Here is a 17,852-nt window from a genome sequence, read left to right as displayed (position 1 = left end):
GGCACATCACTATGAAATTAAACCGCAAACTATTCAAATGATTCCTAACTATCATGGACTTCTAAGTGAAGAACCTTACAAGTATTTGGATGAGTTTCTTGAAGTTTCACCGTGAAATACATGGACATGCCGGAAGAGGTTTTGAGATTAAAACTTTTTCCTTTTACCCTCAAAGATAAAGCAAAATATTGGTTTAACAATCTTAGGCCTTTTTCGATAACTTCTTGGGCAGAAATGCAACAAGAGTTCTTGAAGAAGTATTATCCGGTTTCAAAGACCAATGTAATGAGAACTTCAATTAAAGAATTTTCTCAAGGGGAAGGAGAATTGTTTCATGAGGCATGGGAGCGCCTTAATGACTTGCTTAGGAAGTGTCCACATCATGACATTCCTAAATGGCAATTGGTGTAATTTTTCTTTGAAAGTTTGTCTGATAATTTCAAGGGTATGGTTGATGCATCTATAGGTGGTTCATATCTTGATAGATATGAGGATGATGTCTAGTGACTTTATGAGAGCATGAGTGAGAATTCAATGCATCGATTCTTGTCTTCTAAAAATGGTAGAAATTTAGGTGAAAGGAAGAATGTCGGCTTGTATCAAGTTGACAATTCCAATCACATAGCCGCCAAAGTCAAGTCTTTATCTCAAATGTTTGATCAATTTTTGATCAACCAAAATTCAGTGAATCAAGTGTCTTCCTCTCCTAATCATGTTCATCATCATAATTCTAATGAATCATGCATGACTTGTTCTAGTGTCTTACATTCTACTTCTAATTGTCCCCATGGACATGTGCAAAGTGAGAACTATGAGCAAGTTAATGCCACATTTGTCAACCAAGGGAATAATCCCTATGGCACACATTACAATCCCGGGTGGAGGAACCATCCAAACTTCTCTTGGAAAAGCCAAGGGGAAGGTTCAAATCTTCCCCAAGGTAGTTTTCAAGGCAAGTATGTTCCACCCCAAATGCAAAGCCAAGGTTCCCAAGGTTATAGATCATCTTTTCAATCATCACATGAAATCAATTTTCTAACTCTCATTTTCCCAATCAATCATCTTATTCTCAAGGAAATTCTAGGAGTCCCTTTTTGAGGAAAAAATGTTGACCACTTTGGGTACTTTGGAGGCAAATACCCAATTACTTCATTCTCATTCCCAATCCATTGCAAAGCTAGAAACCCAAGTCAGGCAAATAGCTAGCACATTAAATGCAAGGGAAAAAAGGAAAATGCCTTTGAATCCACCAAAGTAACAATTTGTTGTGAAGACAAATTCCTCATCGAAAAGTTCCACAATTGAGCATGTCAATGCGGTGATGACCTTGAGAAGTGGAAAAAATATTGACAATCAAGTTGGAGTTCACAATGAAGAGAATGAACTGGTGCAACCAAAAGTTAACACCCGTTCCATTTCACATCCTATTCCTCCTTCATTGCATGTGCATGAACCATTTGTTAAAAAAGTTTTGAAAGATGATTTGAAAAATTCTTGTTTTGGAAGTGATTCAAAGAAAGTTTTTGAAAAAGATTTTAAGCCAAAAGCTCCATTTCCGGATACTTTAAAATGATCCATTTTTCTTGAAAAACAAAAGACTAAGGCCAATAAAATAATAGAAATGTTTAGGCAAGTGAAGATAAATCTTTCGCTCTTAGATGCAATTAAATAAATTCCGGCTTATGCTAAATTTTTGAAAGATCTTTGCACCCAAAAGAGAAAGAACAAAAGCCAATCACCAAAGAAAGTGGTCTTGACCGAGCAAGTAAACTCCATTTTGCAACATAACACTCTTCCAAAATTTAAAGACCCTGGTTCACCTACTACTTCTTGCATCATTGGTGACCATATCTTTAACCGGGATCTTTTAGATTTAGGAGCAAGTGTTAACCTTCTTCCATATTCGGTGTATGTTCAATTGGGTTTAAGAGATTTAAAACTAACGTCGGTAGTTTTGCAACTTGCCAACCGATCCATCAAAAAGCCCCAGGTGTTATTAAGGATGTGTTGATTAAAATTGATAAATTCTTTTTCCCGATCGATTTCATTGTCATTGACATGGAACAGATCCCAAATCCCAAGAGCCAAATTCCCGTTATCCTTAGCCGTCCCTTTTTGGTAACCGCAAATGCCAACATCAATTGTAGGACAGGGATAATGAAAATTTTATTTGGGCACATGAAGGTGAAATTGAACATATTTAATCCAACCCCGAGTTCAATAGACAAGCATGAAGAAGTGTGTGTTCTGGAAAAGTGTCTAGAAAATGAATTTGATAAAGTTGAGTCTTTGCTTGGAAGTAAAATTTCCAAAGGTTTACCTTCCAAAATGATTTCAAGAAAGAAAGTTTTAAAACAAAGTGTTAAAAGGGCATGGAAGCCCAAGAGTTGCATTGACAAAGGACCATCAATCTCCTTTGAATCAAATCCAATGAGTTCTTTAGGGAACAATTTGTTGGGTGGGATTCAAAAGGTCATTCACCCCATCAAGGAGGGGATGCCCAACAAGATTTTTGATCCGGGCTAAAAGAGCCCAACGTCTTGCTAGAGAAGTTAAAGACTAGTGCATTTTGTAGGGTTTAACAACTCTATTCCTCCCTTATTTATGTTTTTACATGTTTCTGCGTCGTTTAGGTATGAGTTGCATTGAAAAATCCGGCTTGAGAGCCATTTTCTGCATTTTGAGTACTGCCAGTGAGGTTTCGATCGATCGAAGTCCCACTTCGATCGATCGAATCACCTGGGTTGAAGACCTTTGAAATTTCATTTCGATCAATCAAAGTCAAGTTCAATCGATCGAAATCCATTTTGGATCGATCGAAGTTAAGGGTTCGATTGATCGAAGTTCTTCGATTAATCGAAAATGCGTCATTTGAATTTTTCGAAAATCCCTTTGGCCGTTCAGCTTCCTCGCTTTTTTTTTTTTTTTTTTTTTTTTTCCTTTTTTCCTTATTTTTCTTTTCTTTTTCTTTTTCCTTTCCTTTCTGTATTTTTCTTTTTCTATTCATCTTCTCCCTCACAAAACCCTAACCCTAACCCTCTTCCATCTCTCTCTCACCCTATTCTTTCCATCCATCTTTATCTCATTCTCCCTCATTCTTAAAGCCGTAACCACCTCACCTCCTCTCCTCTCTTCAACCGGTGAGAACCCAAAAGGTCAAAGCCACCATTGCCGAACCTCCATAGTCGCTAGCGAAGCTTGTAACCATTCGGCTAAGCTTTTTCTCTTCAATCTCTCTATTTCTCTCTCATTTTACATCATAGCCATCGTCTCTGGCTGATTTAGGCCAAGGAGATCTAATTTCAAGCTCCGACAAGCATCTGCAGAATCCGGCGAGACTCCAGTCATCTTCTCTGATTCCTGTGAGGTTGAAAAACCTCCGTTTTCATCCCAATCTCTTCCTCTACTCTTCTCTTCTCTCTAAGTTGTCGGGTGAGTTCCAAATTTTTACATTTTCATTTTTGCATCATTTTATTTTTTTATTTTTATATTGTTGCTTGCTTTCTTTTTATTTTAGCATCTTAGTTTAAATTTTTCTTATCATTTTGTATATATAAAAAATTGAAAGCAATATACAAATTGAAAACAACAAAAACAAATATATAAAAAAAATAAAAAAATAAAAATTTCTATTGAAAATTGTTGCTAAAAAAAAATTGAAACATTTGAATTGGATTTTGCCCTGAATTTTGCATAAAGGGTGATGGAATTACATTGAGAATTGAATTCCTTTGATTGTGGAACTTTGTTTAACACTAGATTTTTGATCTTGTTATGTTAAATTGTGACATGGAAATTGAAATTGGAGTTGGAATGAAATGTGGTTTGCTGTTGAGTACTTTTTAAAAGGAGGACGGACAAATTGAATTGGTTTTGTGGATTTATTGTGGGCAGTGTCCCTTGTTGGATGTTGAGATTGATTCTTGACTATGTTACATGATATATATATATATGGATGTTTGTTGTGTATGAAAAATTTTGGGATGTTCAGTTTTAAAGGGAAACTATGCCGGATTTTTGAAAAAAATTTGAACTTTGATTTTAAAATTCAAAATGGCATGTGGTTTGATTCTTAGACTTTGAGATGGAATTTGAAAAGAATTTTAAAATTGATTTTGGGTTAAAAAAAAGAAAAAGAAATGTTTGACTTGTTTTCAAAGATGAAATGTTGATGCTGATTTTGAAATGGCATTACAAAGTTTTAATTGTTATGATCATGGTTCTGTCTTGTCTCGTTTACTTGACTTAAATGTGAAACGCATGGATGTGATTTACATTGCCTAAGTTGATTGTAAGCATGATTTGATTTGATTTTGTGCTTTTGAATTGAAAATGATAAGTCTTGTCTTCAATATATATAAAAAAAAAATGTTTCAAATGGACCTCTTTGAAAAGTTTTGATTGGATTGAGTGCATTATTTTGGTAAAATGAGCTTTCATTGTTAAAAATGTTTTGTGCTCACACTTGTTGGGTTCCACATATTGAAAAAGGGAAAATTTTGAACTTTGTTTAAAAAATGTGAAGTTGAGTTGCATGATTCCTTCTATTATAGTTCATTTATTACATGATTCTTATCATGAAGCTTTTCTACAATGCAATTGAATGTCTTGACCCAAAGTTTTTAAAAATTCCAATTTTGCCCCAAAAGTGTTGAAAAATTCCAAAGTTAACCAAAATGCCCTTCTTTAAATTGAAGCTTGTTCCATTTGATTCTTTTACATCCATTTGAAAATACTAAGTGCCTTTGAACTTGTTTGTGATATAATTCTTGATTCTTGCCATGCTAGGGCAACAGTTTGATGTCTTTTGACATTCTTTATCATGATTTGATCTTCTTATGCTTAATGACTTTGAGACCTACCAAATGTCATTTCTGACTAAGTTTGGGGGTGTGTTATGGATTTCTGGAATTTCAACTGCATGATTTGGATGTTGTATCTATTCTTTGGCCTTAGTCTCTCTTCTCGAGCTTCAATAAGATTTTAACATGCATTTGAGTAGATTTTGAGGCTATGCTTGCTTTATTTTGCAAAATATCTGTTTCCATGCCATTATCTTGATATCTTACACTTGTGATCTATTATTGATGACCGGGGTTCTTTCCGGTCCAGATTCTGACTTTCCAATGGTAAGCTTCTTGTATTCTCATATTTACCCACTCTCTGCTTCATTTAAGCATTAGAGGAGGTCACGAGCCATGAATAATCATCGGATGTTGATTTTGTTGCATTGTAGTACAGGATATTTCTTTGTCTGGAGTTATTGTTCTATATGATCATTCTGATATATGCTATCTAGTTGCATACCATGTCCAGGATTCATTCTTGAACTTGCTTGTCATAACACGTGCATTTCGCTTAGTCTTTATTACATGACATGCTTGTTTCTTGAGTCTTAGGTTGACATTTGCCATACCTATATGCTCCATGTTATCCTACTTACTGTATTTGATCTTCACTATTGCACCTGTAAACATTCTTGCTAGGAATTGATACGATGTCATCCTAGGGTCTACTTGTCATATCTTTGCAGCATCCACTTGAGTAGTAGGTTCGTGAATGCATGTTGCATCATTTATGCACATTACAGCCTATACTTGTCCTGTTGATCATATTTCTGCTCTAAAAGTTCCATATATGATTTTTCTGCCCTCTATGCCATTATTGCATATCTGATCTGTTTCATTTAGCTGAGGCATGTAGGATGTAGATTCTGAAGCTTTCTTAATCATTTCTTATATAAGTATGATCCTATTTGTCTATTTGTTATTTTTACCTAATGCAGGCATGCTTTGGGTTTTCTTATCAGTTGTTTACCTTATCCTGTACCTGTGCACTGATTTATACTTCTGTTTTGTAGATGCGGCATCAAAGAAAGACTCTTGCTAGGAAGCAAGTCCATAGAGTTCCACAGCCTCCATCTCTGGTTATAGAGCCTTTATCTTCTTCATCTACAGCATCAATTCAGTTTGAGCCTTCTGCCATGGATGCTGAGCATACTATTATCCGAGAAGTCCCCACTGAGTCTTACGCTAGTAAGACACGGGAGATTGAGTACAGATTTAATAGAGACCTATTCTCTACCTTGGATCAAACCAGTGGTCATATGCTGAGCTTGTGAGGCGGGGCATTGATGCCATCATGATTCCAACAGACATAGTCGTCTACCCTCAGTTGGTTGCTTTGTTCTATTAGTGCCTCCGGATGGATGAGGATGACAGACTTCTTCTACACACTACTATTGACGGTCAGGAGATCGATATTTCTCTCCCGGCCATAGCTGCTGCCAGTCTACGCCCCCACACTTCTCAATTGCCTGATGATACTCAGGAGCCTCTGTACCTTACACATCCACCATTTCCCACTGAGTTGACCATGGTAGCTACACTATCATCACAGGTAGCATATGAGGGGCACACCTTTGCAGAACGGGTCGAGATTAATCCTCGATATTGGTTCTTCGATTCAGTGTTGCACCTCAATGCCTTCCCTACAGGTCATGGCACCCAAAGACAAGAGGGGATATTTCAGGCTTTATATTATTTAGATCAGGGGTATTGGATCTCTATTCCTGCGCTTGTATGGAAGCTCATGCATAAGTTCTGGAAGAACTTGCATCATTCACACAGTTCTAGAGCAGAGACCTGGCCTTTACCTTTTGGCCATTTGATTATATAGCTGCTTATAGACCAGGGGTATCAGTTTGACCCTAAAGAGATTCCAGAGCCTGATATAGAGCGAGCCAGAAGAGCTTATGACCTGGCCTGATGGAATAAGACTTTCAATTCATGCCGCAAAAATAGAACAAATAGAGATTTCAAGAGACTAAAGGCATAGCAGTAGTGAGCAGCTGCTGAGGTAGCCGCAGCAGGTGATATTCCAGAGGATGATATAGCAGATAGATCTCCCCCCAGGCAGAGACATCGCATTACCACTTCAGGTTCTACCTCCCAGCCAGTTGTACCTGGTGCATCTCAGCAGACTGGCCCTTCACATGCCCCTTCTACTGAGCCGACAGCCCATATCAGCACTAATTCTAGTTACAGATCAGAGGTAGCTTAACTGCACATAGATTTCATATCTTTCAGAGTTGATATGACTGGGTGGCCTGACGATGTCACGAGGTGGCATGATGACTTGGTGAGGAGACATGACGACTTGGTGGGGAGGCACTATGATTTAGTTCGACGATCAGATGAGCTAGGCGCAGATGTAGCTGAGGTGAGACGTGAGTTAGGCGCAATGCGCACTGACCTTACCAATTCTCTTACTTGCCACAGTACTGAGATGTCTGCTATGCTGCAGCATATTGCGGACATGATTACTCCAAATTCTACCATTTGATTCCATTTTCTCTCTCTTCTACTTATTACCTATCTCATATCTGCACTATTATGACTGTGATTTTCTGCACCATCTTGACATTTGCACTGGTTTTGGATATTACTACGATATTTGTGTTGGATATTTCGGATATTTTGGATATTTATGGATATTATTGTTTTTTGGATATCTGATATTACATTTATACTCTGTCTATCGATTTTTGGATTTTTTATATTAGTATTGGATGTTATGAGATTTACATTGCTAGATGCCATGATTTTTGCCCAGTTCTCAGTTTTACTTCTCAGATTATATCATTGCAGCATATGTTTTGACAGTTGTTAGTGTGACCTTTTCAGACAGGTTTTTGGAGTCTAAGTTTGGGGGTATGCCTTCTTAAGTTGAGCTTCCGTTGCCGGGTCCTTTGTGCTTCACCCATTTGGTTTTATCTTTCCATTATCTGTTACTTCTTTGCACATTGAGGATAATGCACAAATTAATTTTTGGGGTGAATTTTCATACTTTACATGTCACACTTACTTTCTATGCATGTGATTTGATTTGAGAGTCTTGGACTATGATTTTGATCTTTTTAGGACCATGTTACTTAGAATTTAAAAATGACTTGACTTGAGAGTCCAATACTTCTTGTATGCCTTGTGGATACCATTTAGGAGTAAATTTTTTGAAAGATTGATATCTTGCTTGCATTTGTGGTCCACATCATCCTGATATTGTGATTATTTTGAGATTCACTCTAGGATTCTACACTAGCACAGGCGCACACTAGCATTCATTTGTGGGGTACATGCTTTGTTGATTATTGAATTGGTTATATCTCAATTGAGCTAGTAGTGCATTGAAAGCTTTCATCTTGACAAAAGTGGATAACAATCCATTTTCATTGAGTAGCCGGGATTCTAGCCTCATCAAGTACTGAATTTCTCGCGCTGAAAGGTGGAAGGTCCAAACTCTAGGTTAAAAGAAAAAGAAAAAAAAAAAAAAGAAGAAGAAGTTGTAAAAGTAATAAAAAAGTGAGGACTTCTCCCAAAAGGTAAGAAGTGGAAAATGATTAGATGGAGATTGTTTTGATTTTTAATCTAGTTGATTTGAGCTTGTAAGTTCTTGGGGTGTTTAAATACCTATTGCCCTAAAACCCTCTGGTTTGGGAGTCATTGACCTAATGCTCAACCTCATGGATCGCTAGAAAGCTTAATAGGTTAACACATTGCACTATGCTTCCATCTTTGATTCTCTAGGATAGTTTTAAAAAAAAAAAAAAAAATCGAGTGAAAAGAATAAGCGCACCTAGATGAATAAAGCTTTCATAAAAGGTTCACTCTTTATTTTGATGACCGATACTAGATTTGTGTGCTAGTTTAAGGGTAAGGATGTGATTATTTCTTTAATTGGCTTAGATAGCAACATATTTGATGCCGGTTTAATTAAAAGGATTCTAGAGATGTTTTGATTTGCATGATCATTGTCTTGATGTGTGGAGGACCATATTTGCTTGTTTGATGTTGAGATTTTGGAGAATTGCTTGGAAAGGGTTGAAAAATTGCATAATTTTCTCCCAATGCTTGTTTTGTATATTGGTGCCTTTCTTGTGAGAGAGAGCTTAATGTTTGTGGGTATCATTTCTGTAAACCCTCACGAGACTTCAGTCGTCTACTAGGGTAACCTAGGGATTTAAAAGGCTTGTTGCATGCGCTAAATGCAATCGTGTTCCCTACGAAAGTGGCGTTATCCTTTAATTGCTTTCTAGTTCATAATTACTTAGTTGCTTATTTCTTTATTTTCCTTGTAGTTCATTGCTAGGGACTAGCAATGTCTAAGTTTGGGGGTGTGAGGAGTGCTCAAATGTGACGCATTTTAGCACTTAAGTTAGGGTATTTTAGTCCATTCATCTGTCTTACTTTCGTGTCTTGAATACTTATTTGTGTTTTTGCCTATTTCAGGTTAATAAAGCTTAAACAGGCTAACAAGAACCATTTAGCTCAATTTTAGAGCTAAGGAGCAAAGTTGGAAAGAAGCCAAGAAAAATATACTAGAGGAACTTCGATCGATCGAAGGGGAGTCCCGATCGATTGAAGAAGATTACAATCGATCGAGATGAAGGCAGTGCCAGCTCAGCAAAGTAGATAAGGCCAGAAGATATTTTTGATGCCACGACAGCTTCGATTGATCGAAGCTAAATGTTTGATCGATCGAAAATCATCGATCAATCAAAATGCCTGCTGGCAGTGAGCTGTCTAATTCCCAAGCGCGCCCAGTGTAGTTGCGAATTTTCTCCAATCAAAGGCTATAATTCTGACTTGGTCCTTACTCAAAGGAATGTGTAATTAATTTATTGAACAATTTTTATTGTATCATCAATAGAGATAGACATTAGACATAAGAAAAAATAGAAAAAAATAAATTTTCTCCCTAAAACTAGGGTTTTGGGAAGAAAGTAAGGATGAAAATGATGATGCCAACCTCCAAGCTAGCCCTTGAATGTTCCATGTCCACTACAATAAGTGGCTAAATCCTTCTCTTGGGGCTAGAGATAGCCCCTAGGCTTGCTTCTCAAACTTAGCTTTTGTGTGTTTTTGGGGATTTTAATTGTAATAGATGTTTTGACCATGGATATATATAGATCTTGTGATTTCTACTTGATTTATATGGATTAATGCTTTCAATTGATCATTTGGCTATAGTCATATGTATATGTATACTAGAATTGATGTTCATGTTTTTATCTCTAGATTTAATGAAATTGATGTATGTCTATGTGTGTTGATGAATGATCTAGTGATGGTCAAGGCATGGTGCTTAATGGAACACTCTTGTGATTTATTTGACGGTTCACACTTGTTTCTTGATAGATTGTATCACATCTCTAGTGTAATTAGTTTAATTTCATGTCTCTAGCCTAGTTGTAATGTAGTTATTTTAATTTCTTAGGTAGGTGAACAATCCGTTCTTGTTTCTTGATGTTCCATACTTGTGAATGCAAAGAGTGCATATCTCTAGATATTTGTGTGTGTATCAATTGTGGTTTAATTGAATGAAATTTAGGTCTCATTTGATATGTTTCATTAAAATTGGTTAGACAATCTATACTTATTTGCCATTCATGCTTAAGTTCAATTGATGTCACGCACATACAAGTTACAATTTACATTTCTCCATTAATATCCAATTGCTAGTGTTTGATGAAGTGAAGCTTAGTGGTGACTCTAAGCCCTAAGACCTCGTTTCTATATCTTTTCCCTACTTTCTAGATTGCTCTATTTTTACTTGCATTAATCATTAATTGCATTGCAACTTAATTAATCAATCACCAACAATCTTTGATCACTCGACCTACTAATCCGGCATTAATTTCTATCACAAATACACCTCCTTTCCCTTGGGACAATCCTTACTCACTCTAGCTATATTTTTAGTTGGAAGTGGTAGTGACATTTTCTAAATTTAAACTTGGCTACACTACACACTTCATTGCATGCAATTTGGTCTTGAGGATGACATCCACACCAGGTAGAAAGACTTGTCATTTCCGATTGAATCACATAGACATGTTGTCGGCATAGTCGGAGCTTGAACTGAAAAAGGGGAGCATGGTGGGGTTGGTTTGGGTTGAAGAAGAGAGAGTGGGTTAAGGTGTGAATGGAGGTGGGTTGAGAGAGTAGCGATACCATGTTGAAGAAGAATTAGGGGATAAAGAAATATGGGTTTTGTGTAGCTTAGCTTAGGGGTAGCTGTGATCGAAGTCTCATCAGAATTGCGACAAAGACAAAAGGGGGGAGAGAGAAGAAATATACCTATATATAAATATATAACTATTAAATTAAAATATATATAAAAAAACTTTTAAATTAATATTATACATGGAGGTTAAATTTGTCATCTCACGTCACTTTACAGTTCATATTTTTGTTCGTTTGGGGTTTATTTGTTAAGAAGGGATTATATGATGCTTTCGAAAAAAAAAAAAATTAAATAAAAATAAAAAGAAAAAAAAGAGTTTATACCGTGCATATTTTTTTAGGGTAAAGTGCAAAAAAAATCCTGAATTTTCAAACATTTGCACAAAACCCCCTGATTTAAAAAGTGCCCCTAATCTATTAAAAAGTTGCATTTGAGGATAGCAGGTAAGATCTCCAGACCGGAAAAAGAAAAAAAAAAAAAAAAAAAAAAAAAAAAAAACCTGAACTTTTCTTTCTCAAACCTTAATCTCAGTAAATAATTGAATAAACAAGATATATATATATCAAAGTGTCAAAACATTAACTACAACACTAATCCCTCAATAATACATAAGATTAAGATATAGAAAGCATGTTTGGGGCTAACTCTAGCCCCAAGAGGATGTCTAGCCACTCATGATGATGTTGCTCTAACCCTCAAGGGCTAACTCCATGGTGGAAATCTACTCCTTGTTGATGAAGAACTCCAATGGTGTCTCTAGCATCCTCTCTTATACTTCCTCTCCAAGAGATGATATGAAAATAATATTGGCTCCCTTTGTAAAAAACAATCCTTATCCTTATATAGGTAGGTCAAAATGACACCCAAAATGAGCTAGGGTCGTGCACACAATATTCCCTAATGATTAGATAAAGGATAACTTTCAATGAGATGGAAATTTAACTTTTTCGTACCGGAGGAAGTTCGATCGATCGAACCTTGGTCTTGGATCGATCGAATTGGCTGAGATCTATCGAACTTAGGCTGGATCGATCCAACTGGCTGAGCTTTTTGGAAAAAGACAAATCCGAGATATTTATGGGAAAAGGACAAAAGTGGTTAGTGGGTGGTACAGTTATGGATATGATCAATCATTTGAATAAGGACAAAAGTGTTTAATTGATCAAAGAATGGTGTTGAATCGATTGAACTTTTGGGACTTTATGCTTTTGGGTCTAGGCTTGGATCTATCTTAAAGTGCTGAGATCGATCATTGTTCGATCGATCGAACCTTGAACTTGGATTGATCGAACTTTGCTGCTTGTCACCTTTGGCTTCATTTACTTCCTTCTTTCTCCACTTTGCTCTTTTCTTTGTTTAATCACAGAATTGCTTCAATTAAGCTCTTATTTGGCCGAGTTAGCTTATTTTCGGGATAAGTGTCTGAAAATAGAAATAATACGAAATCAATCTAAAACGGTAAAGTAAGATAGATAAAGGTGCTAGAATGCCTAAGCTTAAGGTGTTTAAATATGCACTTTTCAGTGCTCATCACACCCCCAAACTTAAATATTGCTAGTCCCTAGCAATGAACTAGAAAGTAAAGGAATGAAATGAACAAGTATACAAGTATGAACCTAGAAAACAATAAATGGATAACGCCACTTTCGTAGGAAACACGATTGCACTTAGCATATGTAACAAGCCTTTTAAACCCCTAGGTTACCCCTAGTGGATGAGTGAAGTCTCGTGAGGGTTTTTAGAAATGATACCCACAAACATTAAGCTCATTATTTCTAAAGAGGCACCAATATTGCAAACAAGCATTGGGAGAAAACTACCTCAAGTATGCAATTTTTCAAACATTTCCAAGCAATCTCCCAAAATTACAACATCAAGCAAACAAGTATGATCCTCCACACATCAAGAAAATGATCATGCAAATCAAACAACTCTAGAATCCTTTTGAGTGGACCGGCATCAAATGTGTTGTTATCTTAGCCAACTAAAGAATTAATCACATCCTTACCCTCAAACTAGCACACAAATCTAGTACCGATCCTCAAGACAAAAAGTGGACATTTTATTAAAGCTTTATTCATCTAGGTGCGCTTATTTTTTTCACTAGATTTTATATTTTATATTTTTTTTATTTTAGGATGAGAGTGAGAATGAAACAATTGAGTGTTAGCCTCTAAAGTGCCCAAAGCACTCAAAACTTTTTCTTCAAAGGCGAGACTTCTAGTATTACCTTGGGAATAAGATTGGTTGGGAAAATGAGAATTAGCAAATTGATTCCCTTGTGATTGATAAGGTCTATAACCTTGGGATCCTTGGTTTTGAAGTAGAGGTGGAATGTACTTCCCTTGAAAACCGCCTTGGGAAGGGTTTAAGCCCTCTCCTTGGTTTTTCCAAGAGAAATTCAGATGATTTCTCCAACTTGGATTATAATGAGTACCGTAAGGATTGTTCCCTTGGTTCACAAAAGCTGCATTGACTTGTTCATTAGGTTCATTTTGTACTTATCCGTGAGGACAATGAGAAGTAGAATGAAGAATACTAGAACAAGTTATACATGTTTCATTTTAATGCACGATGAGAATGGTTAGGGAAGGAAGATACTTGGTTCGCCGAGTTCTGGTTAATAAAAAATTGATCAAACCTTTGAGATAAAGACTTCATTTTGGCGGCTATTTCATTTGAATAGTCGACTTGATGTAAGCTAACACTCTTCCTACCTTGTGAATTTCTACCATTCTTGGATGATAGTGTTCTATGTAAATAATTTTTACTCATGCTCTCATAGAGACACCACACGTCATCCTCATGCCTATCAATGTATGAGCCACCCATGGAAGCATCAACCATGCCCTTATAGTTGTCCGATAAGCTTTCAAAGAAATATTGAACTAATTGCCATTTGGGCATGTCATGATGTGGACACTTCCTAAGCAATTCATTGAAGCGTTCCCATGCCTCATAAAACGTTTCTCCATCCCCATGTGTAAATTCTCGAATTGAGGTTCTCATGGCATTGGTCTTAGAAACCGGATAGTACTTCTTCAAGAACTCTTGTTGCATTTCTGCCCAAGAAGTGATTGAAAAAGGCCTAAGATTGTTAAACCAATACTTTGCCTTGTCTTTTAAGGTGAATGGAAAAAGTTTGAGTCTTAAAATCTCTTCCGGCATGTCCGTATATTTTACGATGGAACATACTTTAAGAAACTCATCCAAATTCTTGTAAGGTTCTTCACTTGGAAGTCCATGATACTTAGGAAGCATTTGAATGGTTTGTGGCTTAATTTCATAATGATGTGCTCTAAATGGAGGCAATTGGATGCATGTAGGTGCATTATACTCATCAGGCATATAATGGTCTCTTAAAGCAAGAGGTGGATTAGCTACTTGAGGTGCAACATGAACACCTTGGTTTTGAATTCCTTGATTTTTGATGGGAGGTTGTGGAGCATACATTGGCCTTGGCATTCCATATGGAACTTGGCCTTGTTGTTGTGATAGTTGGTGAATGAATGGCCTAGGCATGCCTAATGGTACTTGTATGTTCTCATTGTGCACATTGGGATGAAGGATACCTTGTTGGTCTATGTGACCAAGGTCCTCAACATGATTGTCATTATGGTCATCCATTGATAGATTGGCTGTATTTGAAGTTCCTCTTCCCCTAGGATTTCTAATGATAGATTCAAGATGCAAATCAAGAGGGACAAGAGTTGGTCTCAATGAACGACGTCCATGCATGCACAATGCAAAACACAAAGAAATACAAAGAATGACAAACACTATGCCTTCACAACAATGCAATTAGACTTCTTCCACAAACACTTAATTCATACTCCTATGCTTTAACAACAATGATGCAAAACAATTAAAAATAAGCCTCTACGCGGGCCGACGATTTAACTAAGGTATTGAGTAAAGAAAGTCTCACAAAGGTTCTTTAGCACTTCAACTCCAAATTTATAGCTTAGCTTAGCAAATTTTTAGAATTTTTAGCTTTTTACTTTTTTTGCTTGCTTGAATGCTTGATGACTCTTTTGCTTGTTTCCTCTCCAACAATACACCTTGTCAAATAAGAATAACACAATAAGTAACCAAAATGAAAAATAAAAATAAAGTAAAGACACAATCAAAAGAGTACTAATCCTAATTGATTCCACAATTCCGATGTTGCCAAATCTAATCAATCAAATCCCCGGTAATGGCGCCAAAAACTGATGCGGTTTCGTGCCGCCCTACCACATCAAGCTTGAAGAGTGTGTGGATTTTAAGGCGAGGGCCAAGAGTTTTACATTTATAGAAGCCACTACTACCTTTCACTATAAATATAGCTAGGGCGAGTAGGGATCGTCCCAAGGGATTTGTGAGGATCGAGCAATGTCGTGGAATCGTTATTAGGGCTAGTAGGTCAAGTGATCAAATAATTGGTTGGTTGGTTGATTAGAGAGCAACTAAATTAAACTAAGTGATAACAAAAGAATGTAATTAAGAGTAAGTAAGAGAGAGAGAGATCTTGGGGTTTAGAGATCACCACCAAGCAATGCATTTCTAAATCACTGACAAGTGATTAATGAGGGCAAATGGTGTATTGCAATATTGGTCTGTATGTGTTTGGTTGATTCAATAAGCAAGGATGACTAGTTAAGCATGTATTGTCTAAACATCGTGTGAAAGGCACAATATATCTAAGCAATGAAGCATATATTGTCTAAATAACATGTAAAAGACACAATAGATCAAAACAAGTCATTAATCCTTTCATTAAGCTCATAATCTAAATACAATACAAGGATAGAGACATATGTTACTTTCATTCAAAAGCTTGGATCATCAAACAATAAGCATAGATTGTCCTCCCATTTAACACTACACTACAACTACACTACATCTACACTATTAGCATGAAAATAAACTAGGGGAGAGGCATAATCCATCAAGGAATAAGTATGAATCATCAAGAAAATCACAAGAGCATTCCTTTAAGCACTATGTTTTGACAATCTCTAAATCTATAGCATCAATACACATAGACATGCATCAATAATACTAAATCTAGAGGCAAGCACATAAACATCTATTCTAGCATACATAGACATATGGATAGAATGAAATGATCAATTGGAAGCATTAAACCACATAAATCATTGAATAAACAAGATCTATATATATCAAAGTGTCAAAACATCAACTACAACATTAATCCCTCAAAAATACACAAGATTAAGATATAGAAAGCATGCTTCGGGCTAACTCTAGCCCCAAGAGGATGTCTAGCCACTCATGGTGATGTTGCTCTAACCCTCAAGGGCTAACTCCATGGTGAAAATTTGCTCCTTGTTGATGAAGAACTCCAATGGTGTCTCTAGCCTCCTCTCCTATACTTCCTCTCCAAGAGATGATATGAAAATAATATTGGCTCATTTTATAAAATGCAATCCTTATCCTTATATAGGTAGGTCAAAATGACACCCAAAATGAGCTGGGGTCGTGCACACAATATTCTATAATGATTGGATAAAGGACAACTTTCAATGAGATGGAAATTTAACTTTTTCGCACTGGAGGAATTCGATTGATCGAACCTTGGTCTTGGATCGATCAAACTGGCTGAGATCTATCGAACTTAGGTTGGATCGATCCAACTGGCTGAGCTTTTTGGAAAAAGAGAAATCCGAGATATTTTGGGAGATATTTATGGGAAAAGGACAAAAGTGGTTAGTGGGTGGTACAGCTGTGGATAGGATCAATCATTTGAATAAGGACAAAAGTGTTCGATCGGTCGAAGGATGAGATCGATCGAACTTTTGGGACTTTATGCTTTTGGGTTTAGGCTTGGATCTATCTTGAAGTGCTGAGATCGATCATTGTTTGATCGATCGAACCTTGAACTTGGATCGATCGAACTTTGCTGCTTGTCACCTTTGGCTTCATTTACTTCCTTCTTTCTCCACTTTGCTCTTTTCTTTGTTTAATCCCAGAATTGCTTCAATTAAGCTCTTATTTGGCTGAGTTAGCTTATTTTCGGGATAAGTGCCTGAAAATGAAAATAATACGAAATCAATCAAAAAAGGTAAAGTATGATAGATAAAGGTGCTAGAATGCGTAAGCTTAAGTGGTGTAAATATGCACTTTTCAGCGCTCATCATGATGGGGTTATGTGCTAATTGAGGCAATTGTGGTCAGTTTAGTCTTTAGAACCATAGAAAGAGGTGTTGACATGTAGGCATCTTTTTCTTTTGAAGAGTCAGTGGGTTGTTGTGACTGAGGTCACGAGTCTCGTGCACACGGTGATTGAGTAGTGTCGCCTGGGTAGGTAGAGATGAACTGGATGGTAAAGTGTCATTTTATAACGTAGAGGTTGTCGGTTGGGAGTGACTGGTTCTAGGTAGAACGGGCCGTGGTGTTCGAAGGGTTGTGATCGTTTCTAGTGTTAGTATGTTGTGAGCATTGATGCTCTTGTCTGATGGTTGTGTTGTAAGTTATATCTTAGTACTCGATGAATAGGTGGTAGGGATCTAGTTAGTTTTTATCAGCGTAGGTGTTGCGGAGTAGCGTTTGTGAGGTCCTAGTGTTGATGGTGTGTGACGATCTGTTAGTGGCAAGGTTGCTTGGAATCGAGATCGTAGTCACGTATGTGTTTCTAGTTGGTTCTTCTCCTTGTGTGTAGGGAGTTCATTCCATCTCAGGTGAGATTGGGTGTCCATGGTTGGACAACTGGTGAGGAGCGTGTGATAGGGTGCGGGTGCATTCGAGTACGAGTTTTCAGTCTCTCGTGAGAGTGGGGTTCATTACCCTTTTCATTTGTTCTAGTCTTGGCAAGGATGTTAGTT

At 36.9% G+C, this 17,852-nt stretch overlaps 2 pseudogenes; one reads left to right on the top strand and one right to left on the bottom strand.

Moving 5' to 3' along the window:
• Positions 1-290: 290 nt before the first annotated feature.
• LOC132297955 (small nucleolar RNA R71) lies at positions 291-389 on the bottom strand (annotated as a pseudogene).
• A 13,541-nt stretch (positions 390-13,930) lies between these two features.
• Positions 13,931-14,029, top strand: LOC132297829 (small nucleolar RNA R71; annotated as a pseudogene).
• Positions 14,030-17,852: the final 3,823 nt, after the last annotated feature.

This window comes from Cornus florida, unplaced genomic scaffold, assembly GCF_030987335.1.
Source record: "Cornus florida cultivar Cherokee Brave unplaced genomic scaffold, ASM3098733v1 CherokeeBrave_3.0.0_Hap2_Chr02, whole genome shotgun sequence".
NCBI classification, from domain to species: domain Eukaryota; kingdom Viridiplantae; phylum Streptophyta; class Magnoliopsida; order Cornales; family Cornaceae; genus Cornus; species Cornus florida.
The sequence above is the reverse complement of the archived record's forward strand: the minus strand, read 5'-3'. Positions and strand labels throughout refer to the sequence as shown.